Source organism: Triturus cristatus, chromosome 7, assembly GCF_964204655.1.
Source record: "Triturus cristatus chromosome 7, aTriCri1.1, whole genome shotgun sequence".
NCBI lineage: Eukaryota > Metazoa > Chordata > Amphibia > Caudata > Salamandridae > Triturus > Triturus cristatus.
In genome coordinates this window covers 397,581,112-397,602,501 of record NC_140590.1, presented here as the reverse complement: position 1 = coordinate 397,602,501, position 21,390 = coordinate 397,581,112, and positions in this window count along the sequence as shown.

The window sequence follows — 21,390 nt, the reverse complement described above, 5'->3', positions numbered from 1 at the left end:
CTGCTTTCAACAATGCTGTCTCCACCCCCTGCCAGGAAGCTGCACCAGAGAGGACAGAACTGGTTTTGACTAGGCACAGGGCTTCTCTGGACAAGGAGACCAAAGACATTCTGGGGGATAAATATTAGACCTAAACCCCTGAACTTTAGACTACTTCTGGAATCAAGCGGAACCTTTGCCAAGGAGAAGACCTGGAGAAACTGATGAGAAGTACTGCCCTTGCTGTGTGTTTGGGGTTGGCCTGAAGTCGCTGTTTATGCCAAGGAAAGGAGAAGGACTTTGCTGTGTGCTGTGTCCCCTGCTTGAGGAAAGTCTCCGAGGGCCTGAGTAGAGCTTGCCTCCTGTTTTGAAGTCTCAGGAACACAAAGACTTCACCCCCAGCTCCCCTGAACTTCCTTGCTGGGAGTTCTGACCTGCCAGGAGTGTCTGTACCGCGCGAGGCCTCTGGAGGTTGTTTCTGCTGCTGGGAGCTGGAAAGCAACACAACAACAAGAATATTGACGCATCGCTCTTCTTGCGACAGTTTTTCCAACGCAACCCCATGGTGCGAGAAGAATCTCCCCGCACCGCCGCTGCTAAAACCGACGCAGCACCTGTTGCCGCTGCAAGAATTGACGCATCGTGGCTGAAGAAACTGATGCAGTGCAGCTCGATGCCGCCGCATCGTTCACCGCCGCATCCCGGATTTCCACACATCGTTCCCCAACGCATCACCCGCGGATTGGAGTCGTCTCAGAATCGACACATCACTTCCCCTTACAGACCGTACCCGATGCACCGCTCCCCTTTGTCCAGCATCCACGAAGGTCTCAGGAATCTATGCATCTCTTGGTTTTTTGACGCTGCTCATCGCTGCGGCTGTTTTGCTTGGTGAATTTTGTCGCAACGACAGGTACTTTGCAATAAATCATGCATCCATAGTTTTCTATGGACTCAGTTGCTAAAACCTTTTGAAAGTCATTTTTCTTAATACTTGTTTTTTTATTTTTTTATTTTTTATTGTCAAAAAGAAGTACAGTCATAAAGAAAACACAATAAAATAGAAGTTGGGAATTCTACTAAGGTGTAACAACCAAATATACATATACAAGTCAGTAAAATATATACATACATTTAGAAATGGCTATAAGCGAACAAATATCTAAGGGATCACAAAGAGACAACAGCTACAGCTCTTCTAAGCAGGCCCATATGGACCTGTATTTTTGCAGGGATTGGCCTCCCCTTGCTTTAGCTAGCGCTTTCTCCCTTTCCCCCGTTTCCTTAACAATTAGCCACCATTCCATCACAGTGGGGGATTTGGGAGAGATCCAAGCTCTAGCAACCGCCAGCCGGGCAGCAACTAACATGATTGCCGTTATATGCCTATACCGACCACAATCTTCCTTATGTCCTAACATCTTTTCAGTTTGATTTTTGCTGATATCTTATCCCAAAAAAGACTTACAGCAGGACATGTTACAAACATGTGGGTAATAATGGCTGCATATAACCCACATTTGGGACAATTACAGCGCTTCACTCCATAACCCCTCCCTGTCCAGCCCTCCCTTGAGACCATTTGACAATCCTCTCCGGGGTATAATACAGTATACAGAGTGTCCGGAATTGCTGCAGTCGTAAATTAACTGAATGTACAGAACGGGCAATAGTGTCAAAGGCTATCTTCACATCTTCAATAGCAATATTTTCCCTTAAGATCTCGCTCCAACTGGAAGCTACTTTCTCATAACCCTCTGCTCTAGACTGGCAGAGAGTTTGATACGCATTACTAATGATAGCCCGCCGGTTCTGGGCATACAAACACTCCCACATATCTGAACCAAAAACACTCCGAATAGCTAAATTTCTAACAAAATAGTCCCAAACCTGAATATGTATAAAAAACAACGGTTGAGGAATATCAAATATTAACGGGAGATTCTCAAATGACTGAAAGCCATTTCAATCATATAATTGCCCGAGGCAGTATACCCCATACCTAGCCCATTGACGGGCCATAGCATCCTGAAATATTCCGGGCAACATTGGATTACCCCAAAGAGGAAGTTTCTTGTGTATAAGAGATAAAGAAGATCTGGTTTTAATGCCCTGACAAAATATGCACAGTCTCTAATGATCTTAAACCGTACGCGTTTAAAATAATTAGGATCATTGATTTGGTAAAAAAACATCTGGCTCTCTGAACCAAGAACCAGCCAATGCCAGAAATCCGTTTGCTCTGGATTCAAGAGGCTGCGCAGATGGCCAACAAAAGCGGCCCAAAAATAAAGTTTGAAGTCAGGGAGTTCTAAACCACCCTGATTATATGGAAGCTTCATTAGTCCAATGGCACGTCGTGATTTTTTATAGCCCCTGATAAAGCTGCTCAAGACCCCATCCAGTCTACTAAAAAATGAGTTAGGAATTCGTAGCGGGATCGACCTAAATAGATATAAAAACTTAGGAAGTATCTTCAGCTTTATGATGTTGCATCTACCCAAGATGCTTATTGGGAGCTTGTGCCACAACTTCAGTTGCTTAGCAATAGCAGCTAGTAGAGAATCGTAGTTTAATGAATGGATGAGTTCGATTTTAGGCGAAATACGTACCCCAAATAGGTAGCAGTCGGGCAAGGCCCTTCAAGCGGAAGGTCCGGCTGGAAATTAAGAATATCTTGGGTTTTATTACTATTCAATTTATAGCCAGAGAAGAGGCCAAACCTCTTAGCCTCCTTATTAATGCTCTCTATAGCCTCTTTTGGCTCCTCAGAAAAAATAGCAATGTCGTCGGCATATGCCGTGAGTTTCAAGGGGCGCTGCCCGATATTCAGCGGGCAAATCTTATTGTTAGCCAGTAATGCCAGAATGAATGGCTCTATATAGAGAGCAAAAAGAAGGGGGGAAAGGGGACAGCCCTGTCTTTTGTCACAATGAATAGAAAAGGGAGTTGTTTGAATATTAGAGTATCGTAATCTAGCCATAGGATTGTAATACATAGCCTGTACCAGCTTCTGGAATTTTTCCTTGACCCCAAATGCAGTAAGTGTTACCCAAAGATATTCCCAGGCCACCTGGTCGAATGCTATTTCTGCATCCAATAAGACCATGCCCATGTTAGTTTTTAACTTCCCCGCAGCATCGAAAGCCGCCACTGCCGTTTTGACACGGGTAGTCGTGTCCCTCCCATGAGTAAACCCATGTTGCTGGGGAGAAACATGGCTGGCCATCATTGGAGCTAACCGGGTGGCCAATATCTTAGCAAACACCTTAGCATCTGCGTTTATTAAAGAAATTGGGTGACACGATGCCCGTTCCTCTGGAGCTTTATCCTTTTTTTGTTTTTTTCATTATATTGGCCATATTCCATGAATTTGGGACCCGACCAGTAATCCCCACTTGAGCAATTACATCTCTGAGCACTGGAGCCAGGAGGCTTTTACAGCACTTATAAAACTCAGCCGGGATAGCATCCTCGCCAGCCGCCTTCCCTAACAGAAGCCCCCCGATTGCTTCCATAATTTCCTCCACAGTGATCTCCTGCTCTAATAAAGAAGAATCCTCTTCTGTCAGAGTCGGTAACTTACTCGCTTGCAAGTAGCTCTGCATACCAGTCAAGTCTTGTGTTGGATCGGGAGAATATAGTTGCTGGTAGAAGATGGAAAACTGATCCGCAATCTCCTGGGGGCATGTGTATAAAATTCCACCCTCGCCTTTAATAGTTTTAATCTTAGTTTTAAGGCGGCAGTCCATGAGCTGATGTGCTAAGACCTTCCCTATTCTATCACCATACTCATATTGCAGTGTCTTATGCTTAGTAAAGCAAGCCGCTACTTTCTCTTTTAGCACCGTATTGATCGTTGCTCTGTGTTCCACAAGGGAGACATACAGAGAATCTTGATCTGCCCTTCGCAGTCAGACATCCTCAGCATGTTGAAGCTCGCAAGTAGTAAGGCTTCCTTAGTTAATTTCTCCCGTTCTCTATTTTGTTGCCAAACAAACTGTTGAGTGACTCCCCGAATATATGTTTTCATAGCAACCCATACCACACATGGCGAGGCAGACCCAATATTATCTGTAAGACATTCTGATATTTGTTTAGAGATAAAGGCCAAGTATTCAGGGTCTGTAACCAAATAGCGTGGAAAAGAAAAGGAACGGGCTATTTTGGGAATAGGGTTGGCCAGAAGAGATAATATTATGGGGTTATGGTCGGATGTAATCCTAGGACAAATCTCCATGTCTGACCCCAGCAAGATGCTATCTGAAATCTAAGCCTTGTCAATCCTGGAGTATTGCCGATACGGCAAAGAGTAGTACGTGTGCCCTGGTGTTGTTGGAAATAGAAAGCGCCACGCATCTTGCAGCGAGAGCAATTGCCCTAGTTCTAGAATGGAAGCCCTCACCTTCGTCATTCTGGAAGTAAGTGGCCGGCTAGTAGAATCCATACCATAGTTGATAACGCAAATAAAATCTCCCATTACAACAATCACACCCTGCCACCCCACTAATTCTAAGCAAATATCATCAAATAATGTTGGATCGTCAATATTAGGGCCGTATAATACACAGAACACATATTTCAGACTATTGATCTGAATTTGAGCTATGGCCCACCTCCCTCTTTGATCCGCTAATACCTTATGGATTTGGCAATCCAGTGTTTTAGACACTAAGACAGCAGTCCCCCTGATTGACGCATTTTGTGAAGTGCATATTATATTCAGAAAGCCCAGTTGATTAAGAAGGCCACGATCTTTGTCCGCTAAGTGCGTTTCCGTTAAAAGTACTATGTGAGGTTTATAAGTCCTGAGCTCTTCCCGTACTAATTGTCTTTTAGATGCTCTATTCAGTGCAGACACATTCCAAGATAGACACCTAATCATTGCCAGAGCCATTGATATAATCGCCAAACCTCAAAGCAAAAAAAAGGTAATAGTCCCCAAATTCCCACCACCAAAACAAAAGAACTGTAAACCTTCTTTTCGACTTTTTTTTTTTTAATGCCCCTCTCCCTCCCAGGAGTGCCCATCCGCACCCCTCTCAAAAACTACTTGCCCCCCTCCCAGTTTCCTAAAGAAGGAATCACCCTCCCCAAACAGCTGCAGCTGAAAATGGCAGCTTAAGTCTCAGCGCACCGCAAAGCCAGCCCCATCTAGCCCCCCGCAGCCGCAAAGAGAAAAAAAAGAGTGAAATATGAACAAACAGCACCCATAGCCGCCACAGAGGCCACCCAAACCCCATCTCTATCCTTCTGGACCGCTCCTCCCTATCCCCCTTGCCAAAACACAAAATATAAAGCATTGTCAGCTTTATCAATTCTTATTAGATTAATCAGTCCTGACAAGTATTCATGCCGTTTAACATTTACTTATTGCTTGCCATTTTTCTTAATACTTGTATGTTGGATTTTTGTTGTTTTTGGTCTTGTTAAGTTTAGATAAAGATACTCTATTTTTCTAAACTGGTGTGGTGTCCCTTTTTGGTGCTATCACTGTGTTACTGTGAGTTTTGGTACAAATACTTTACACATTGCCTTTGGGATAAGCCTATCTGCTCGTGCCAAGCTACCAAGAGGGTGAGCAGGGGTTATCTAGAGTGTGTATCCTCCTTACCTGACTAGAAGCAAGGGTCCCTATTTCGACATAGGTACCTACCTCTGCCAACTAGAGACCTCCATTTCTAACAATGGCTAACTGGCTTTTACAAACCTTTAAAACAACACTATCTGAATTTAAGTAACAGGCACTTTTGAGCTTTTATAACATGTAGTGTAGTTCAATCAAGCCCCGGTCCATGAATCCATTATCGAAGCTATATTTAGTTGTATTGTTTCATTGATTGAGCAGCAAACACGCTCGCTCCCCTATTACCAAATAAATATACACTATTAAACAGTTAGTGCCACACAACAATGCTAGTATAACAGCAGTGCAGAAAAAACTTTTATAGAGCTTACACGTTGCCTTTATCCTACTGTCCTAGAGATGCTGTACACAGAGTGTATCTGCTATAGCGACTCGGTGGGTTAAGCAGCTAAGTTTGTAACATAAACTAAAGTGCGAGCAAGTAAAAGATGTTTTACGAAAAGCATGTGCACTACACTGGCTCGGCGGGTTGACCACGTTGCCTTTATCCTACTGTCCTAGAGATGCTGTACACAGAGTGTATCTGCTATAGCGACTCGGTGGGTTAAGCAGCTAAGTTTGTAACATAAACTAAAGTGCGAGCAAGTAAAAGATGTTTTACGAAACGTATGTGCACTACACTGGCTCGGCGGGTTGAGCGACTGCTGTGCAAGTCCGTGTGCAACTGTTAAAGCACAGAATGATGGTCCAGCAGAGCAGGACTACCTCCTTCATTCATCGTTCTAATAGTTAAAACAACAAAGAAATAACACAACCAATTGTTTCTTTAAAAAACTAATAAACATAAAAACACGCATAACTGCGCACACATCACCACTTGTGAACAATTAGCAAGTGTCTGCTACAGCAGATTAGTGGGTTGAGCGCCGGCTGCACAGCTCTCTGTGCAACGTGCGCCAAACTGGAAATGGAAGCACATTCAAGGTGCTTTACGAAGAGTTTGTCTTCTAAGGCAGATTAGTGGGTTGAGCGCCTGCTGCACAGCTCTCTGTGCAACGTGAGCCAAACTGGAAGCAAGTGCAAGGTGGTTTACGAAGAGTTTGTCTGCTAAGGCAGGTTGGTGGGTTGAGCACCTGTGCAATGTGAACCAGCGGACTGGCACAGTCACTCTTCTTAGTTGGAAGGCAATGCTTGTTAGCCTAAAACAGATTTCAGAGATTAAAGGACCAAAAAGAAGACCAGCGAAAACAACACACTTTGCTGCCTGCAGGTTCTACCTAAAAACGGACCTCAATTTTGGGGAGAAACAAACTGGTTAGCCCGCTGTTAGTCGGGAGGGTTAGTTTAAGAGGCCTCTATCTTTCCTCATTAGGAGCAAAATATTTCCTGACAGCTTGCAGATTCTAAGCTCTCTTTCACTCCAAGTAGAGGAAGTGGTGAGAAAACAGCGACCAGTTTTCCTCTTCTCCGCATAGGTTGCAGTTCCCTTTGGGGACTAGGGGGGAAATCTACCCAGTGTGCCCCACTCCGAGAAATGTGGGTTATTGATGACATGATGTCCAAGGCAGGAGACCCTAAGGACTCCGGACCCGAAGGTTCTAGGTAAATCTACGCTGAGTGCCCCACCCCCGAGGAATGTGGGTTATTCATGACCCTAAGGACTCAGGCCCCGGAGGTTCTAGGTAAATCTACCCTGAGTGCCTCACCCCCGAGGAATGTGGGTTATTCATGACATGATGTCCAAGGCAGGAGACCCTAAGGACTCAGGACCCGAAGGTTCTAGGTAAATCTACCCTGAGTGCCCCACCCCCGAGGAATGTGGGTTATTCATGACCCTAAGACCCTAAGGACTCAGGCCCCGGAGGTTCTAGTTAAATCTACCCTGAGTACCCCACCCCCGAGGAATGTGGGTTATTCATGACATGATGTCCAAGGCAGGAGACCCTAAGGACTCAGGACCCGAAGGTTCTTCGGACTCTTCTATGTGAGAAACACTGCTTGATGCCAATGTTTTGAAACGCAAGTGTTACAGCAGGGGTGGGCGCCATCGTGCTAGGAGTGCACATAGTATGTGCATCATTATGCAAGCACAATCTTTATGCACAAATGAGCACCAAGGTGTCACGAATGTCCACAAGATTTCAAGAATTATCACCATTTGGCATGTTCAGATTTGCCCCATCATTAAGTGATCTGCAGAATAGGAGTGATTTACAAATGGACAGACTGGGGCAGGAGAGCTCACACCGATCACATATAGTGAATTTAGTTACACTGATGTGTGCTCTGATCAGGAAGAAAAGTCTCCTAATTTTCCTTACAGGGGTATTCTCATTAATGGAATTAAACAAGAGTGACCAACACACACAATTGTTCTTCCATGTCCATATAGTATAACATGTATTACAACGTGGGCTGAACAAAATTCATCTCCAAACTCCTTGTTTCATTAGAACACTTCTTTATTAAAATCTTCATAGAATTAAAATTATCAAAATAATTGACATTTTATGAAGATTTGAATAAATAAATATTTTATATGTAAATGTCAAATAGTGTATTTCATTAACATGCAGAACTGTTTCAACTTAGTACATCAGATTAAATCAGTGCATTGAGGGAGAAGGCACGGACAACAGGAGTGCGGGTGGGGGGAGAAGGCACGGACAACGGGAGTGTGGCAGGCATGGGGGGAAGGCATGGGCAACGGGAGTGCGGGCGGGGGAGGGGGTAAGGCGGTGAGAAGGCATCGACAACGGAAGTGCGGACGGGGGTGAGGAGGCACAGTAAAAAATAATGTTCACAGTATAAATAACACATACCGTACTGTGTAACACTCGGAGTAAAGGTGCCAGTAGCCATTGGAGGGTACAAATGACAACATGGCCATAATAGGGAGGGAGTAACGAGCCTCATAATCAATCAGACACAGCATTTACGAAGGACAAAGACACAAGCCAATGAAAAAATGGGCGGGACTTCCCTCACGTAGTAGTGAACCACCACAGATCTTCCCTAGAGCAGCGCTTGCGCGCTGGCTCTAGGCTCAACCTAAAAAGCATTACAATGCCAATAGCTTAAACTCTCACAAATGCAAGACCTATTGCATTGCATGCATGCTATAAAAAAAAGTTAAAAGCGTTAGGCGAGAGCGTGTCCGCCCATTCCAACCCATCTTTTCAATTGGCTCCTGCTACTGTCCTTTCGAAATCATTGCTTTTGATTGAGGAGCAGGCTTAGTAGTCCCTCCTTGGTACCACCTTGCCTGCATTTGGACTGGACTTTTCACTTGTGTTGTTACACGGTCTGCTTTATGTGCTCTGTGAGTATTATTTTCTTTAATGATCTTCCACTATTCCACCCACGATGTGCTTTTATATTTTTAATAGTAAGGTCTGCTTTAACCCCTTCTATGCTCATTACGGAGAGGTTCCGTCTTTAGCCAATGTGGGTTTGTGCTCATGACTGAACCGCACCATCATGGCACCCACCCATGGATCTAGCCCCCACAAACACGGATGGCAACGGAAGAGTTTCCGCTGCCACCCTGGACCCCTTATGGGAATCCCATGACGTCAGCGCACACAACGTGCATCGACGTCATCAGGAAGCCCAGGACGCCTTGGAAGCCATTTGCTTCCATGCATCCGACGGAGAAGTTAGGTTTCCTTGCTCCTTGGGGGGGGGGGGGGTTCCTACATGCATCGAGGCATCGGGGGAGAGGAAAGAGTTTTCCCTCTCCCCTGATGTCTCTTTGCAGGGCATTTCTGCACAGGGTCGCGATCGTGCAGTAGAAATGCCCCCACAAGGCACCAGGGATTCATTTTTTAAAATGGAGGTGACCCCTTGGGGAAGGGTTGCTTCCAAAAAGGGCTCATATGTTTGGCATGTCTTTTCTGTCCACCCTGGGGACAGATAGGGCCGTTTATTTTGGCATTTCTGCTGCCAGGGGTACAGAAAACCCCACTTGGCACCAGGGATTGTATTTTTTTTAAATGGAAGCGACCATTTGGGCAAGGGTCGCTTCCAAAGGGGGTCATAATTTGTGGATATATTTTCGGCCCCACCCCTCAGGGGCAGATCGGCCAGTTTTTTTGGTTTTTCTGCCCGGGCGGGGGAGGGGGAGGGAAAGCAGGCAGAAAACCCCACTAGACCCCAGGAATTGTGTTTTTTAGTGTATGGAAGTGACCCCTTGGGCAGGAGTCTCTTCCAAGGGGGATACATTTACTGGATGTTTTTTCTGGCCTCCTCAACCCCCTGGGGGCAGATCAGCCCTTTTTTTGGCTTTTCTGCCCCAAGGGGAGAGGGCAGAAAACCCCACTAGACACCAGGGACTTTATTTATTATGTAATGGAAGTGACCCCTTGGTCATGGGTCTCTTCCAAGGGGGATAAATTATGTTTATGTATTTTCTGCCCCCCTGGGGACAGATCTGCCCCTTTTTTTTGCCTTTCTGCCCTAGGCAGGAAGGGGGAGGTAGAAAACCCTACTAGGCACCAGGGATCTATTTCTTTTGCAACGGGGCACATTTCTGACTGCTATTTTCTGCCCCACCTGGGGAACAGATCGGCCTGGCAGAAAACCCCACTGATCCCTTGGGCAAGATCACCCCCCATTTTTCTTGGCCCTATTTGAAGGCCCATCTGGCAGATTGACCATTTGGGTAGTGACATAGCATATTATAATGTTAATTGTTTTATTTCTTGTGAATTGCAATTGTAATGTTTTATTTCTTCTTTTTATTTTCTTACTCTTTAGACTGTTCCAGGTTGTGGATTTGTTACTGGTGGTTCTGCAGTTTGTGTAGTTGCATGTGTTTGGTAAGAGAATTTTTTTGTACTATTTACTCTAACTGAGTTTTATTTCCCTGCATGAATGTGTTTTTTACAAATGGTGTAATAATTGCAGTATGTTTGGCTTCTGTTTTTTGAGTGTCAAAATCTTTTTGCATTAGTGCTCGATGTGTATTTTGTTTTCTTGTGAGTAATTGGTTTTGTTTTTTCTTTCTAGTGGGATATCATTTCTTTTTGCTGTGTCTCTGCAGAGTAGGTGCTGGTGAGTGTAGCTATCTTTGGCAAGTAAATCATATTGTTTTTGAGTATATAGATCTTTGTGTTAAAGCCACACTTTGTTCATTACTTATTTTGCACAGTGTTTGTTTTATTTTTTTATTGATTTTATTTCGAGATATTGCATTATAAAAATACAGAGGCAAGCATCTCACTTGCAATCAACAATGACATAGCATACATTTGACTAAAGTCTTGCCATCATATTCCAGCAAATATGTCCCGCACCCACCCACCATATCCCAAAAATAACGAAAACGAAGAGAAGAACTATTCTCCCCAACTCACTTAGTTATGTAAGAGTTACATTACATTTTAGGATGTATTTCAAAGGCAGCTTGCCAATGATTTCGTACATATTTCTGTTGCTCTTTATCAGGTGTTTTTGCTTAGTTTATAACATATCAGGGTTTACCAGGAGATAAGCAGTTAGCTGTCCCGTCTGAAACTCCAACAGAGAGACGAACGCCCCATTCTGATATAAATCTCCCATAGTGGTAATGCAAGCGTCTTGCATAATACCTAGCGTCCCACTCTCCTGCACCGCTGAAATGGCTGGGTGCGCAGCAATAGGCATACTAGGTGAATACATCCATTCCCGGCCCACACGGTGTGCAAATGTACGCCACACTCAGGCCGCACAGTTAACATAATTTGATCTCCTTCCAAAAGCAGCCTTCCTCTTTATGAAGTATCCTAGCTGTCAGCGGCACAGGGTGCGCAGCATCTGTCCCCACCACCAGATGCCTGGTCCAATGTGCAATTTGATCTGTAATCTTAGTTATAGGACAACCATAATTCATACTCACAACAGTATCGAAATCTCTATGTATCCATATCCCAAGATACTTCGCAGGGTCAGCTGACCATGCAAGCGGATACCCAAGGTCCATCTCCTGTGTACAGTCCATCAGCTGGAACACTGTAGACTTTTCCCAGTTTATCCCCAACCATGAATGCCTTGCAAACTGCACATATTCACACAATATAGGTTCCAGATACCTGTCCGGCTCACGCACATATAACATCATATCGTCCGCGTGTAGTGAGACTACTAACGGCCGTTGTTGGAACCTCAAGGCCACCTCAGCATGTTTCTGCCGCAGTTTACAGGCCAATGGCTCCAGTGCCGGAGAAAATAACACTTGCAGCCGAAACCCATCCATTGACACGCAGCTGAGCCACAGGGTTAGTATACAGGAGACACACCCATTTCAGGTTAAATGGAGGCATACCCATCCTTTGCAAGACGACAAACATATACCCCCATTGTAGGGAATCAAAGACTTTCGCCGCGTCCAAGAGCACAGCAACAGCAGGCAACGTAGGTTCCAAATAGTGTAGCACTGCAAAAATAGCGCGCAGATTATGCATGGTTGATCTTTTTCAGACGAATCCTGACTGGTCAGGCAAAATCAGATTGGGTATCAGGGGCTGCATTCGGGTGTCAATTAGCTTCTCTAAGGGAGAGAAGTCTATAAGATTTGCCTTGTCGGGCTTTAATAATGTGACAATCAACGCCTCCCTGAGCAAGGGGGGCAGGACGCCCTTTTCATACGCTTCGGCAAAAACCTTAAGTAATTGCGGAGCTAGGGCATCGCAGTACGCCTTGTAAAATTCACTAGGCAGGCCGTCCAGCCCAGCCGCCTTACAGGTCGGGAGTGCCACAATAGCTTCCTTGACATCCTCAACATCAAAGGGCTGAGTCAGATATTAGCGCTGACCTTGAGAAAGCCAACCCAGAGATATATCCTCCATATACCCATCTATTTCGTCATCACTAGCACCCGGCTTTGCACCATAGAGTTTGGTATAGAAGTCCTCTAACATCCCGCTAATCTCTGGTGGAATGATGCACATTAGACTACTCATCCAGCAACTCGCCTATTTACTCCTGCCCCTTGTGGGCCAGCGAGTGACCAGACCTTCCTCCCTCCCTGTAATAGCGCGCTTTGCACCTCCGAGATTTATGTAGAATCTCCTGATCTGCTGTACTATTGTACTCGGATACCAGGTCCCTGATTTGCTCTAGAATTGGAGCAAAGGGGCTATATTCATACTAACACTCTAATTGGCTAATCTTAGTCGCTAAGCCACTTAATCTGTTCCTAACATCCTTCAAAACACCAGCCTGGACTCCAATGCATTCCCCCCAATTGTTACTTTAAAAGCCTCCCAAGGTGTGCCAGCACTTTCAACTGAGCCCTCATTCTCTGGGAAAAAATGTGTAATGGCAGTACCAATTTTAACATGAAACACTTGATCCATGAGTGATGACTGCTGTAGCCGCCATTGGAAAGGGGGACGTGCACAAGTCAGCAGCGCTGGCTCAGGAGGACTGGACAGTGATTAGAAGGTGTCTTGGCGAGATGTCGTACAGACACAATCCATGCGCTCACTTCCCTGAAGACCAGCCAATAGTCCAACCTGGACCACGAACTGTGCACAGTGGACACAAATGTGCCCTCTGTACCTACTGGATTTCTGACTCTCCAAATATCAATGAAATCTTCAACTTTCATTAGCTCTAATATTACGTGCCCAGCCTGCTTTCCACGCACCACTACCTCAGACAATCGGTCCAGACCAGGGTCCAGACATACATTAAAGCACCCCCAAATAATCATAGCTGGAAGGAAAAGAGAAATGCGCCTCCATACATCATTAAAAAGGCCCTGGTCATCAACGTTTGGCCCATAGATATTCACAAACAAAATCAATTGTTCACCTAGTTTTCCCTGCGCAAGCAGCACTCTACCCTGCTCATCTATGTCGGACTTAATCAATAAAAATGGCGTCCCCCTTTTTAACCAGAAACATGACCCCATGAGAATAAGAGAATAATGCTGTAGCCCGGACACTAGCCCACTTAGTTCCCACATTAGTTTCCTTATGTTTAGTGAAGTGCGTCTCCTGGAGCATCGCAATTTGCACATCCTACTTGTCGAGGTAGGCCAACACACTCCTGATTTTCTTAGGCTTGTTCAGCCCCCTAACATTCTAGGTAATTAATTTTATGGTACCACCCATACTTTCAGAGCAATATGCACATGAACATTCATGTAACTAGGGCTGCCTGCCTTAAAACACCCCGCCAAATCCTACATTGCAACTACATTCGACCACACCTGCCTGTTAACAACCCCCCAGCCCTTCCCCCCACCCACTTCAGCACCCCCAACTCGCTAAAGACAACCCCAATAAACAGTTAACCCCACCCCAACCCCCATTTCCCCCAAGAATTCGACGGGGTATACCCATTGGTGGCACAAGAGTGCAGGACAGCCTCCCATCAAGTCAGGGAGGTGGCCAACTCACATATGTTCAGACGTGATTAGTTTATCATACCATTCCATGTCTTTGACTCACCCAGGTCATCATTATCAAGGCCAGTTATGTTGCGTGTGCTCTGGAAATCAATACTGATATCAACTTAGAGTCATCACAAACAGCGTTCCAGAGGTGGAACGAGGCCCCCGCCACAGGGACCTGCAGCTCACAGCCCCCACCTCACCGCCAGCAGCTACAGCGGGCAGCAATTCGGACACAGTTCCGCCACAGCCCTGCACACCAGTCGAGCCTCCGCAGCAGGCTACAATGCTCCGGCCCTCATGGCCCCAGGCGTGCAGCCACAGCTCAGCCCTACAACTCCGTGGCCGCGGCAGAATCAGCACAGGGCAGCACCGTCACCGTGCCCACATCTTGTATATCCTCCAGCTGCCAGATGCCCCAGTGCAGACCAAGCAATGCGGCTGACACAATCGGCGAGCGCCGGCGCGGACCTCAGTGACAGGCCCTGCCCACCATTTTGTTCTCCAGGGCGCTCCTACGCTACTCACTCCGCAGCCCAGCCAGGTCGGCAGTCTTTCCCTGGCTCAGTATTCTTCCTGCACGGTCCCTCCACCTGCGATGCTCAGATCCGCCGGCAGCCACACCACACAATGCTGTCTGGGAGATGCGGCCAGATCGAACAGTGGATATTGGTGCGATCCTCAGCGATAGGCCCGGCCTGCCATCTTGTTCATAAGGCCGCTCCTTCCTCGCTCCCTCTGCTGTCCTGCGAGGTCAATCGCTGGCCCCAAGACCCACACAGGTGTTCCCCGGGGTATTACCAAGCCGATGCCTGTCAGAGGCTTCTCTCTGACACGTCGATGCACAGGATATTAGACGGATATTAGAGTGGCCGGTGGAGTTGCACTAAAATGCAGCCATCTTGCCATGCACCCTCTAGTGCCCCCTTGCACAGAGTTTGTTGTTGTTGACTTGTTTGTGAAGCCTCCTTTCTTTGTAAGGACTATGGCTAGCTGCAGACTTACTGCTCAGCAGGTTGTTGGTATGCTTTTTGAGTCTTCCTGTGACCATGGTTCAGAGTAACCCTGGGCGGACAACTACGCTACACTCGCGTAGTTTGCGTAGTTTGTGCTACTTCGCGCTACGCGAATTGCACGTAGCACAGTGCAAAAACGCGTAGCGTAGTTGGCATTTTTTGCTCGCTCGCGGTCCTCAACGTCAAGTTGGCGACCGCGAGCGAGCAAAATGACAACCCGGCGAGACTTTTTCATCGTTCGCGATCAGCAACATCAAGTAGCCAATTGCGAGCGTGGAAAATAAACCTCTTGGCGAGATTGTCAACGCGGGGAGGTCAGGTTTCTAATTGAGAGTGGTCGCGTATGCTCGCGACCGTTCGCGATGAGAAACTACCAGTCTGCGTTGAGAAAGCTGCCGCTCGAGTAAAAATCTACTCGAGCGGCAGAAAACGACAGCTCGCACTGTGAAAGATGCCGTTTTCAATGATTGCACAGTGCGGGCAAGCATCCGGCACTGTGCAATCATCGCAAACAGTGCACTACGCAGTTCGCGTAGTGCTATGGGTATTTCGCGAAGTACATTTTGCGTAGCTATGCGTAGCACTACTACGCGAACTACGCCCAGGTTTAGTTCAGAGACTGACTGCATCTAAGGCAGAGGAGGCAGTGGAAGATTCTGGCAGTGAGTTTTCTGTCCACGAGGAATCATCAGATGATGAAGTCACTCTTAGTGCAGATGAAGTTCCTGTCTTATAGGAGGACATTGTACCAATAGTGCAGCAAGAGGCATCTGGGTTGCACCCTGGACTGCAAGGCCACCCATTGGAGGTGCTGACCGCTGAGTTGCCCCAGGCATGGAGCAGCTGACACTGCCAGACTTTACGGGTGTTCCAGGGTGTAAAGTGGATACTGAAAACTTTTTGCCTATACATTTTATTCAGTTGTTTATGGACGATGTATTTTTGTTAGAGATTGTTGAGCAGACTAATTTGTATGCTGAACAGTTTTTGAGGGACAACAGTGCCAGCCTTAGGCCCCACCTGAGAGCTACCCGGTGTACTCACACAAATCAGGAAGAGAAAAAGTCGTTCTTGGGTTTAACTTTTTTGATGGGCTTGCTAAGAAAGCCAACAATGTCTTCATATTGGTCTACTAGTCCCTGATGGCAATGGCTATAATTCCGGCAGTCATGAGTCGTGATAGGTATCTGCTTCTGCTTCAGGTGCTGCATTTTGTCTATAATGGTTTAGCGTTGCCATAAGATCACCCTGATTTTGACCGTCTTTTTAAGATTCGGCCTGTCATTGATCACTTTGTAGATTGATTTTCTGAGAACTACACTCCAGGGAAACAAATAGCTGTGGATGAGTCTTTGGTCTTGTTCAAGGGCTGCTTGGTTTCTAGTTAATACATTCCTAGCAAGAGGGCACACTATGGATTTAAGATGTATATGCTGTGTGACAGTAGGACTGGATATTTCTCTAATTTCAGGGTGTACACCGGTAGGGATTCCAGGATTGACCCCCCCTGGTTGTCCGTCCACTTTTGGAGTGACTAAAAAAATTGTGTGGGAACTTGGTACAGGACTTTTTAACAAAGGTCACCATTTATATGTAGATAGCGTTTACACTGGTGTGCAGTTTTTCAGGGAATTGGCCAAAGTGGACACTGTTGCTTGTGGCACAATCCACTCTAACGGTAAAGGTTTCCCAAAAGAACTTGAATGTGAAAAGCTTGTGCAGGGACTGTGCAGTGTGTTGCTTAACGAGGGACTTCTAGCTGTGAAGTTTGCAGACAGGAGAGATGTCTGCATGCTGACTACCATCCATGTTGAAAGCCCTTCACCTGTGACTGTTTGGGGTCAGGTTGCTGAAGTGCACAAACCTGGGTGCATTTTAGACTATAAGAGGCACATGGGTGGTGTTGATAGAGTAGATCAGAGGTTGGAACCTTACACTGCTCTTCGTATGGCTTACATTTGGTATAAGAAGTTGGCTATCTTTCTTTTCAACTTGGCAACCTTTAATGCTTTTGTTGTATTTAAGGATTGTTGTCCTGAGTCACAGATGACATTTGCTAAGTTTCAAGAGTCTGTAATAGGCAGCCTAGTTGGAGTGGAACAGGCAAGTGTTCCTAGAGTTGGAATGGTGGAGGATGTGGCTAGAGTGAAAGATCGCCACTTTCCTGATCACATTCTTCCCACGCCCTCAAAAGACTTTCCCAGTAGGAGATGTAGAGTGTGTTGGCAAAGAGGTACGTGGAAGTATACTCATATGTACTGCCCTAAGCGTCCTTCTAACCCTGTGCTGTGTGTGCCTGCATGTTTTAGAATGTACCACATGCACAATTATTTTTGGGAGCATCCATCAGTGGTAAAGTGAACTGCCTGGTCTGTATTGTTTAACATTTGTGGTTCAGTTTCAAGGTTGGCATTAGTGCACTGTATTTAGTTTCAGATTTTGTGTTAGTAGATTTGTATCTATTTACAATTTGTTTGTGTTCTCTTTTTTGTATAAAAAACCCTAAATGTGATGGCGGTGTGTGTAGGCTTGTGCTTGGCTGGCAGTGTGCGTAGGCTGGTGCTTAGCTGGTGGTGTGCGTGGACTGGCGCTTAGCTGGCAGTGTGCGTGTGCTGGTGCTTGGCTGGCGGTGTGCATGGACTGATGCTTAGCAGGCAGTGTGCTTGGACTGGCTCTTGGCTGGGTGTGTGCATGTACTGGCGCTCGGCTGGCAGTGTGCATAGACTGATGCTTGGCAGGTGGTGTGCGTGGACTGGCGCTTGGCAGGCAGTGTGCATGGACTGGTGCTTATCTGGCAGTGTGCGTGGACTGGCACTTGACTGGGTGTGTATGTGGACTGGTGCTTGGCAGGTGGCGTGCGTGGACTGGTGTTTGGTTGGTGGTGCGCGTGGGCTGGTGCTTGACAGGCGGTGTGCGTGGGCTGGCGCTTGGCTGGGGGTGTGTGAGTAGTGACTTGCTGCTGGTCACTACACACAGTGGTAGCCAAACACCAGTCCATGCAATCTGTCAGCTGGTGTGTTTGCTGTGTCAGGCATGTGGGCATGTGAAGTGATGGACCCTTGAATGGCGCTGTCTGCTGATGTGAGTGTTGTAATGTGATGGGCCTGTGGCTGGCAGTGTGAATGGTTTTGTATGTGTCACACAAATGAAAGGTGTATGAATGGCCTCTAAAGAGGTTGGTGCCTTGTCGTTGCTTTACAGCTCACCAGCTGTGAGTCACTGGTTCAGTTTTTTGTCCTTTCAATTATTGACAGTGCATTTTATTTTTGTGAAATCTCTTTTTAATAACATTTTATACACTGAACCATCACTCACCCTTGTGCCAAATCCAACCAGTATGTGTGTGTGCTTGAGGAAAAGATGGTTGTGCAGTAATATTTGTGTTTTCTGTCTTTCTCTGCCCAGGTGTACATTCCATCTAAGATAAACCTACCAACTCTACATATTCTCATAAACTAAACACCCAGGGGAGTACATGGTGATGTCTCTCTTGTGGATTCCAACATGTTATCTTACCCACAATGTCCTGCAAACCTCAATGTGATTGTCACATTTTCCTTTCATTACTGGGCCATAATTTTCACGTTTCAGAGAGAAACAACAAATGTCCTACCACCCAGAATTTGCCCAAGTCTCACGATAAAAATGGTACCTCACTTGTGTGGGTGGGCCAAGTATCCGCGGCAGAGAAGGGCCCATAACGTATTGTGGAGACAAAATTACCTATCATAAATCAACTTGTTTTTGCGTGGGGGGGGGGGGGGGGTGCTCAGCGGCCATTTAGGGAAACCTACCAAACCCATACATTTCTGAAAACTAGACACCCTGGGGAGTCCAGTGAGGTATGGCTTGCGTGGATCCCCCAACGTTTTCCTACCCAGAATCCTCTGCAAACCTCAAATTTATCTGAAAGAATCAATTTTTCCACATATTTCTGTGTGGGGTCACCGTGCTGGCACAAATTTCCTACCACCCAGCGTTCCCCTTGTTCTCCCGAGTAAAATGATACCTCACTTGCGTGGGTGGGCTAAAGGCCTGTGACTGGGAAGGGCAAAAAACATAGGAATTAAGGGTATAGCAGCGCAAATTCTAAGCGCTAAATTTTTTATACGTTTTTAGCTGATTCTGCATTGGACAGTCACACAAGTGAGGTATCATTTTACTTGGGAGACCAAGGGGATTGATAGGTGGAAGGACATTTGTGCCAGCACAGTGATCCCACACAAAAATGTGTGGAAAAAGTGTTTTTTAAATGTAAGATTTGCAGGCGTTTCTGGGTAGGCAAACGTTTGGAGATCCACACAAGCCATACCTCACTGGACTCCCCTGAGTGTCTAGTTTTCAGAAATGTGTGGGTTTGCTAGGTTTCTCTAGATGGCTGCAAGCCTGGGCCCAAAAAACCAGTTGCCCCCCTGCAAAACCAGGTCCTTTCATGATAGGTAATTTTGGAGTCTCCACAGTATGATTTGGTCCATTTCCTGTTACGGCCACTATGCCTACTCACACGAGTGAGGTACCATTTTTATAGAGAGCCCTGGGTGAATTCTGGGTGGTAGGAAATGTGTGTAACCCCTTGTCATCCTACAACTTTCCTACACAAAAATGTGCAAAACATTTGATTTTTTCAGCAAAATGTAAGGTTTGCAGGGGATTCTGGGTTGGGAAACGTTGGGGGAGCCACGCAAGCCATACGTCACTGGACTCCCCGGGGTGTCTAGTGTTCTGAAATGTGTGAGTTTTGTAGGTTTCCCTAGATGGTCGCTGAGCCCGGGGCCAAAAACCCATGTCCCCCCCCTGCAAAACCAGGTCGTTTTATGATAGGCCATTTTGAAGTCTACACAATACGTTTAGGGCCCTTGCCTGCTGGGGCAAACTTGACCCACCCACATGAGTAAGGTAACATTTGTCTCGGAAGACTTTGGGAAATGTGGGTTGGGTGGAATTTTGTGACTCCACGCTGATTCCAGAACTTTTCATCACGGAAATGTTAGGAAAATGTGCTTTTTTTGACTAAGTTTGAGGTTTGCAAGAAATTCTGGGTAACAGAACCTTGTGAGAGACAGACAAGTCACCCCATCCTGAATTCCCCTGGGTGTCTAGTTTTTAAAAAGTAGAGGTTTTCTAGGTTGCCTTAGGTGCCGGCAGAACTAAGGTTCAAAATCTACAGCTAGGCACTTTGCAAAAAAGAGTCCACATTGCCTTTTGGGCCATTTCCTGTTGTGGGCACTAGACCTACCCACACAAGTGAGGTACCATTTACTTGGAAGACTTTGGGGAATGCGGGATGAGTGGAATTTTGTGGATCCATGCAGATTCCAAAACTTTCCATCACAGAAATGTGTGTAGAAAAGAAGTCACTTTGAAAAATTTCCTATAATTCACAAGCTAGTATGGGTACCCTCAATTTTGGAGATGTGCAAATAGCTTCTGTTTCTAAATCTATATTTTGTTCCCATTTCGGTAATACATAGGTGCCTTTCATACCGATTTTTCTTGGAAGACTTTTGGGAATGCGGGGTTGGTAGATTTTTGTGTGTTCACGCAGATTCCAGAACTTTCCATCAAAGAAATGTGAGGAAAATGTGTTTTTTAAAAACAATTGTTGAGGTTTGCAAGGGATTCTGGGTAACATAACCCGGTGGGAGCCAGACAAGTCACTCCATCCCGCATTCCCCTAGGTGTCTAGTGCTAAAACATTTATAGGTTTACTTGGTTTCCCTAGGTGCCGGCAGAGCTAAGATTCATAATCTACAGCAAGGCACTTTGCAAAAAAAGGGTCATTTTTCACTGTAAAAATGTGGTGTGTTCACAATGCGGTTTGGGTCGTTTCCTGTTGCGGGCATTTGACCTAAACACACAAGTGAGGTTCCATTTTTCTTGGAAGACTTTGGGAAATGTGGGATGGGTGTAATTTTGTGGATCAACGCAAATTCCAGAACTTTCCATCACTGAAGTGTGAAGAAAATGTGTTTTTTTGACAAAATTTGAGGTCTGCAGGGGATTCTGGGTAACAGAACCTGGTGAAAGCCAGACAAGTGACCCCCATCCTGGATTTCCCTGGGTGTCTAGTTTTAAAAAATGTATAGGTTTGCTAGGTTTCCCTTGGTGCTGGTAGAGCTAGGGTTTAAAATCTACAGCTAGACACTTTGCAAAAAAGGGTCAGTTTTCACTGTAAACATGTGGTGTGTCTACGTTGCGTTTTGGGACGTTTCCTGTTGTGGGCACCAGACCTACCCACACAAGTGAGGTACCATTTTTCTCGGTAGACTTAGGGGAACACAGAATTGTAGAGCAACGTTTATTACCTATTGACTTTTTATGCATTTATGCCTTCTAAATGTAACACAATGTGTAAAAAGGAAATCACTTTGAAAAATTTCCTATAATTCACATGCTAGTATGGGTCCCCACAATTTTGGAGATGTGCA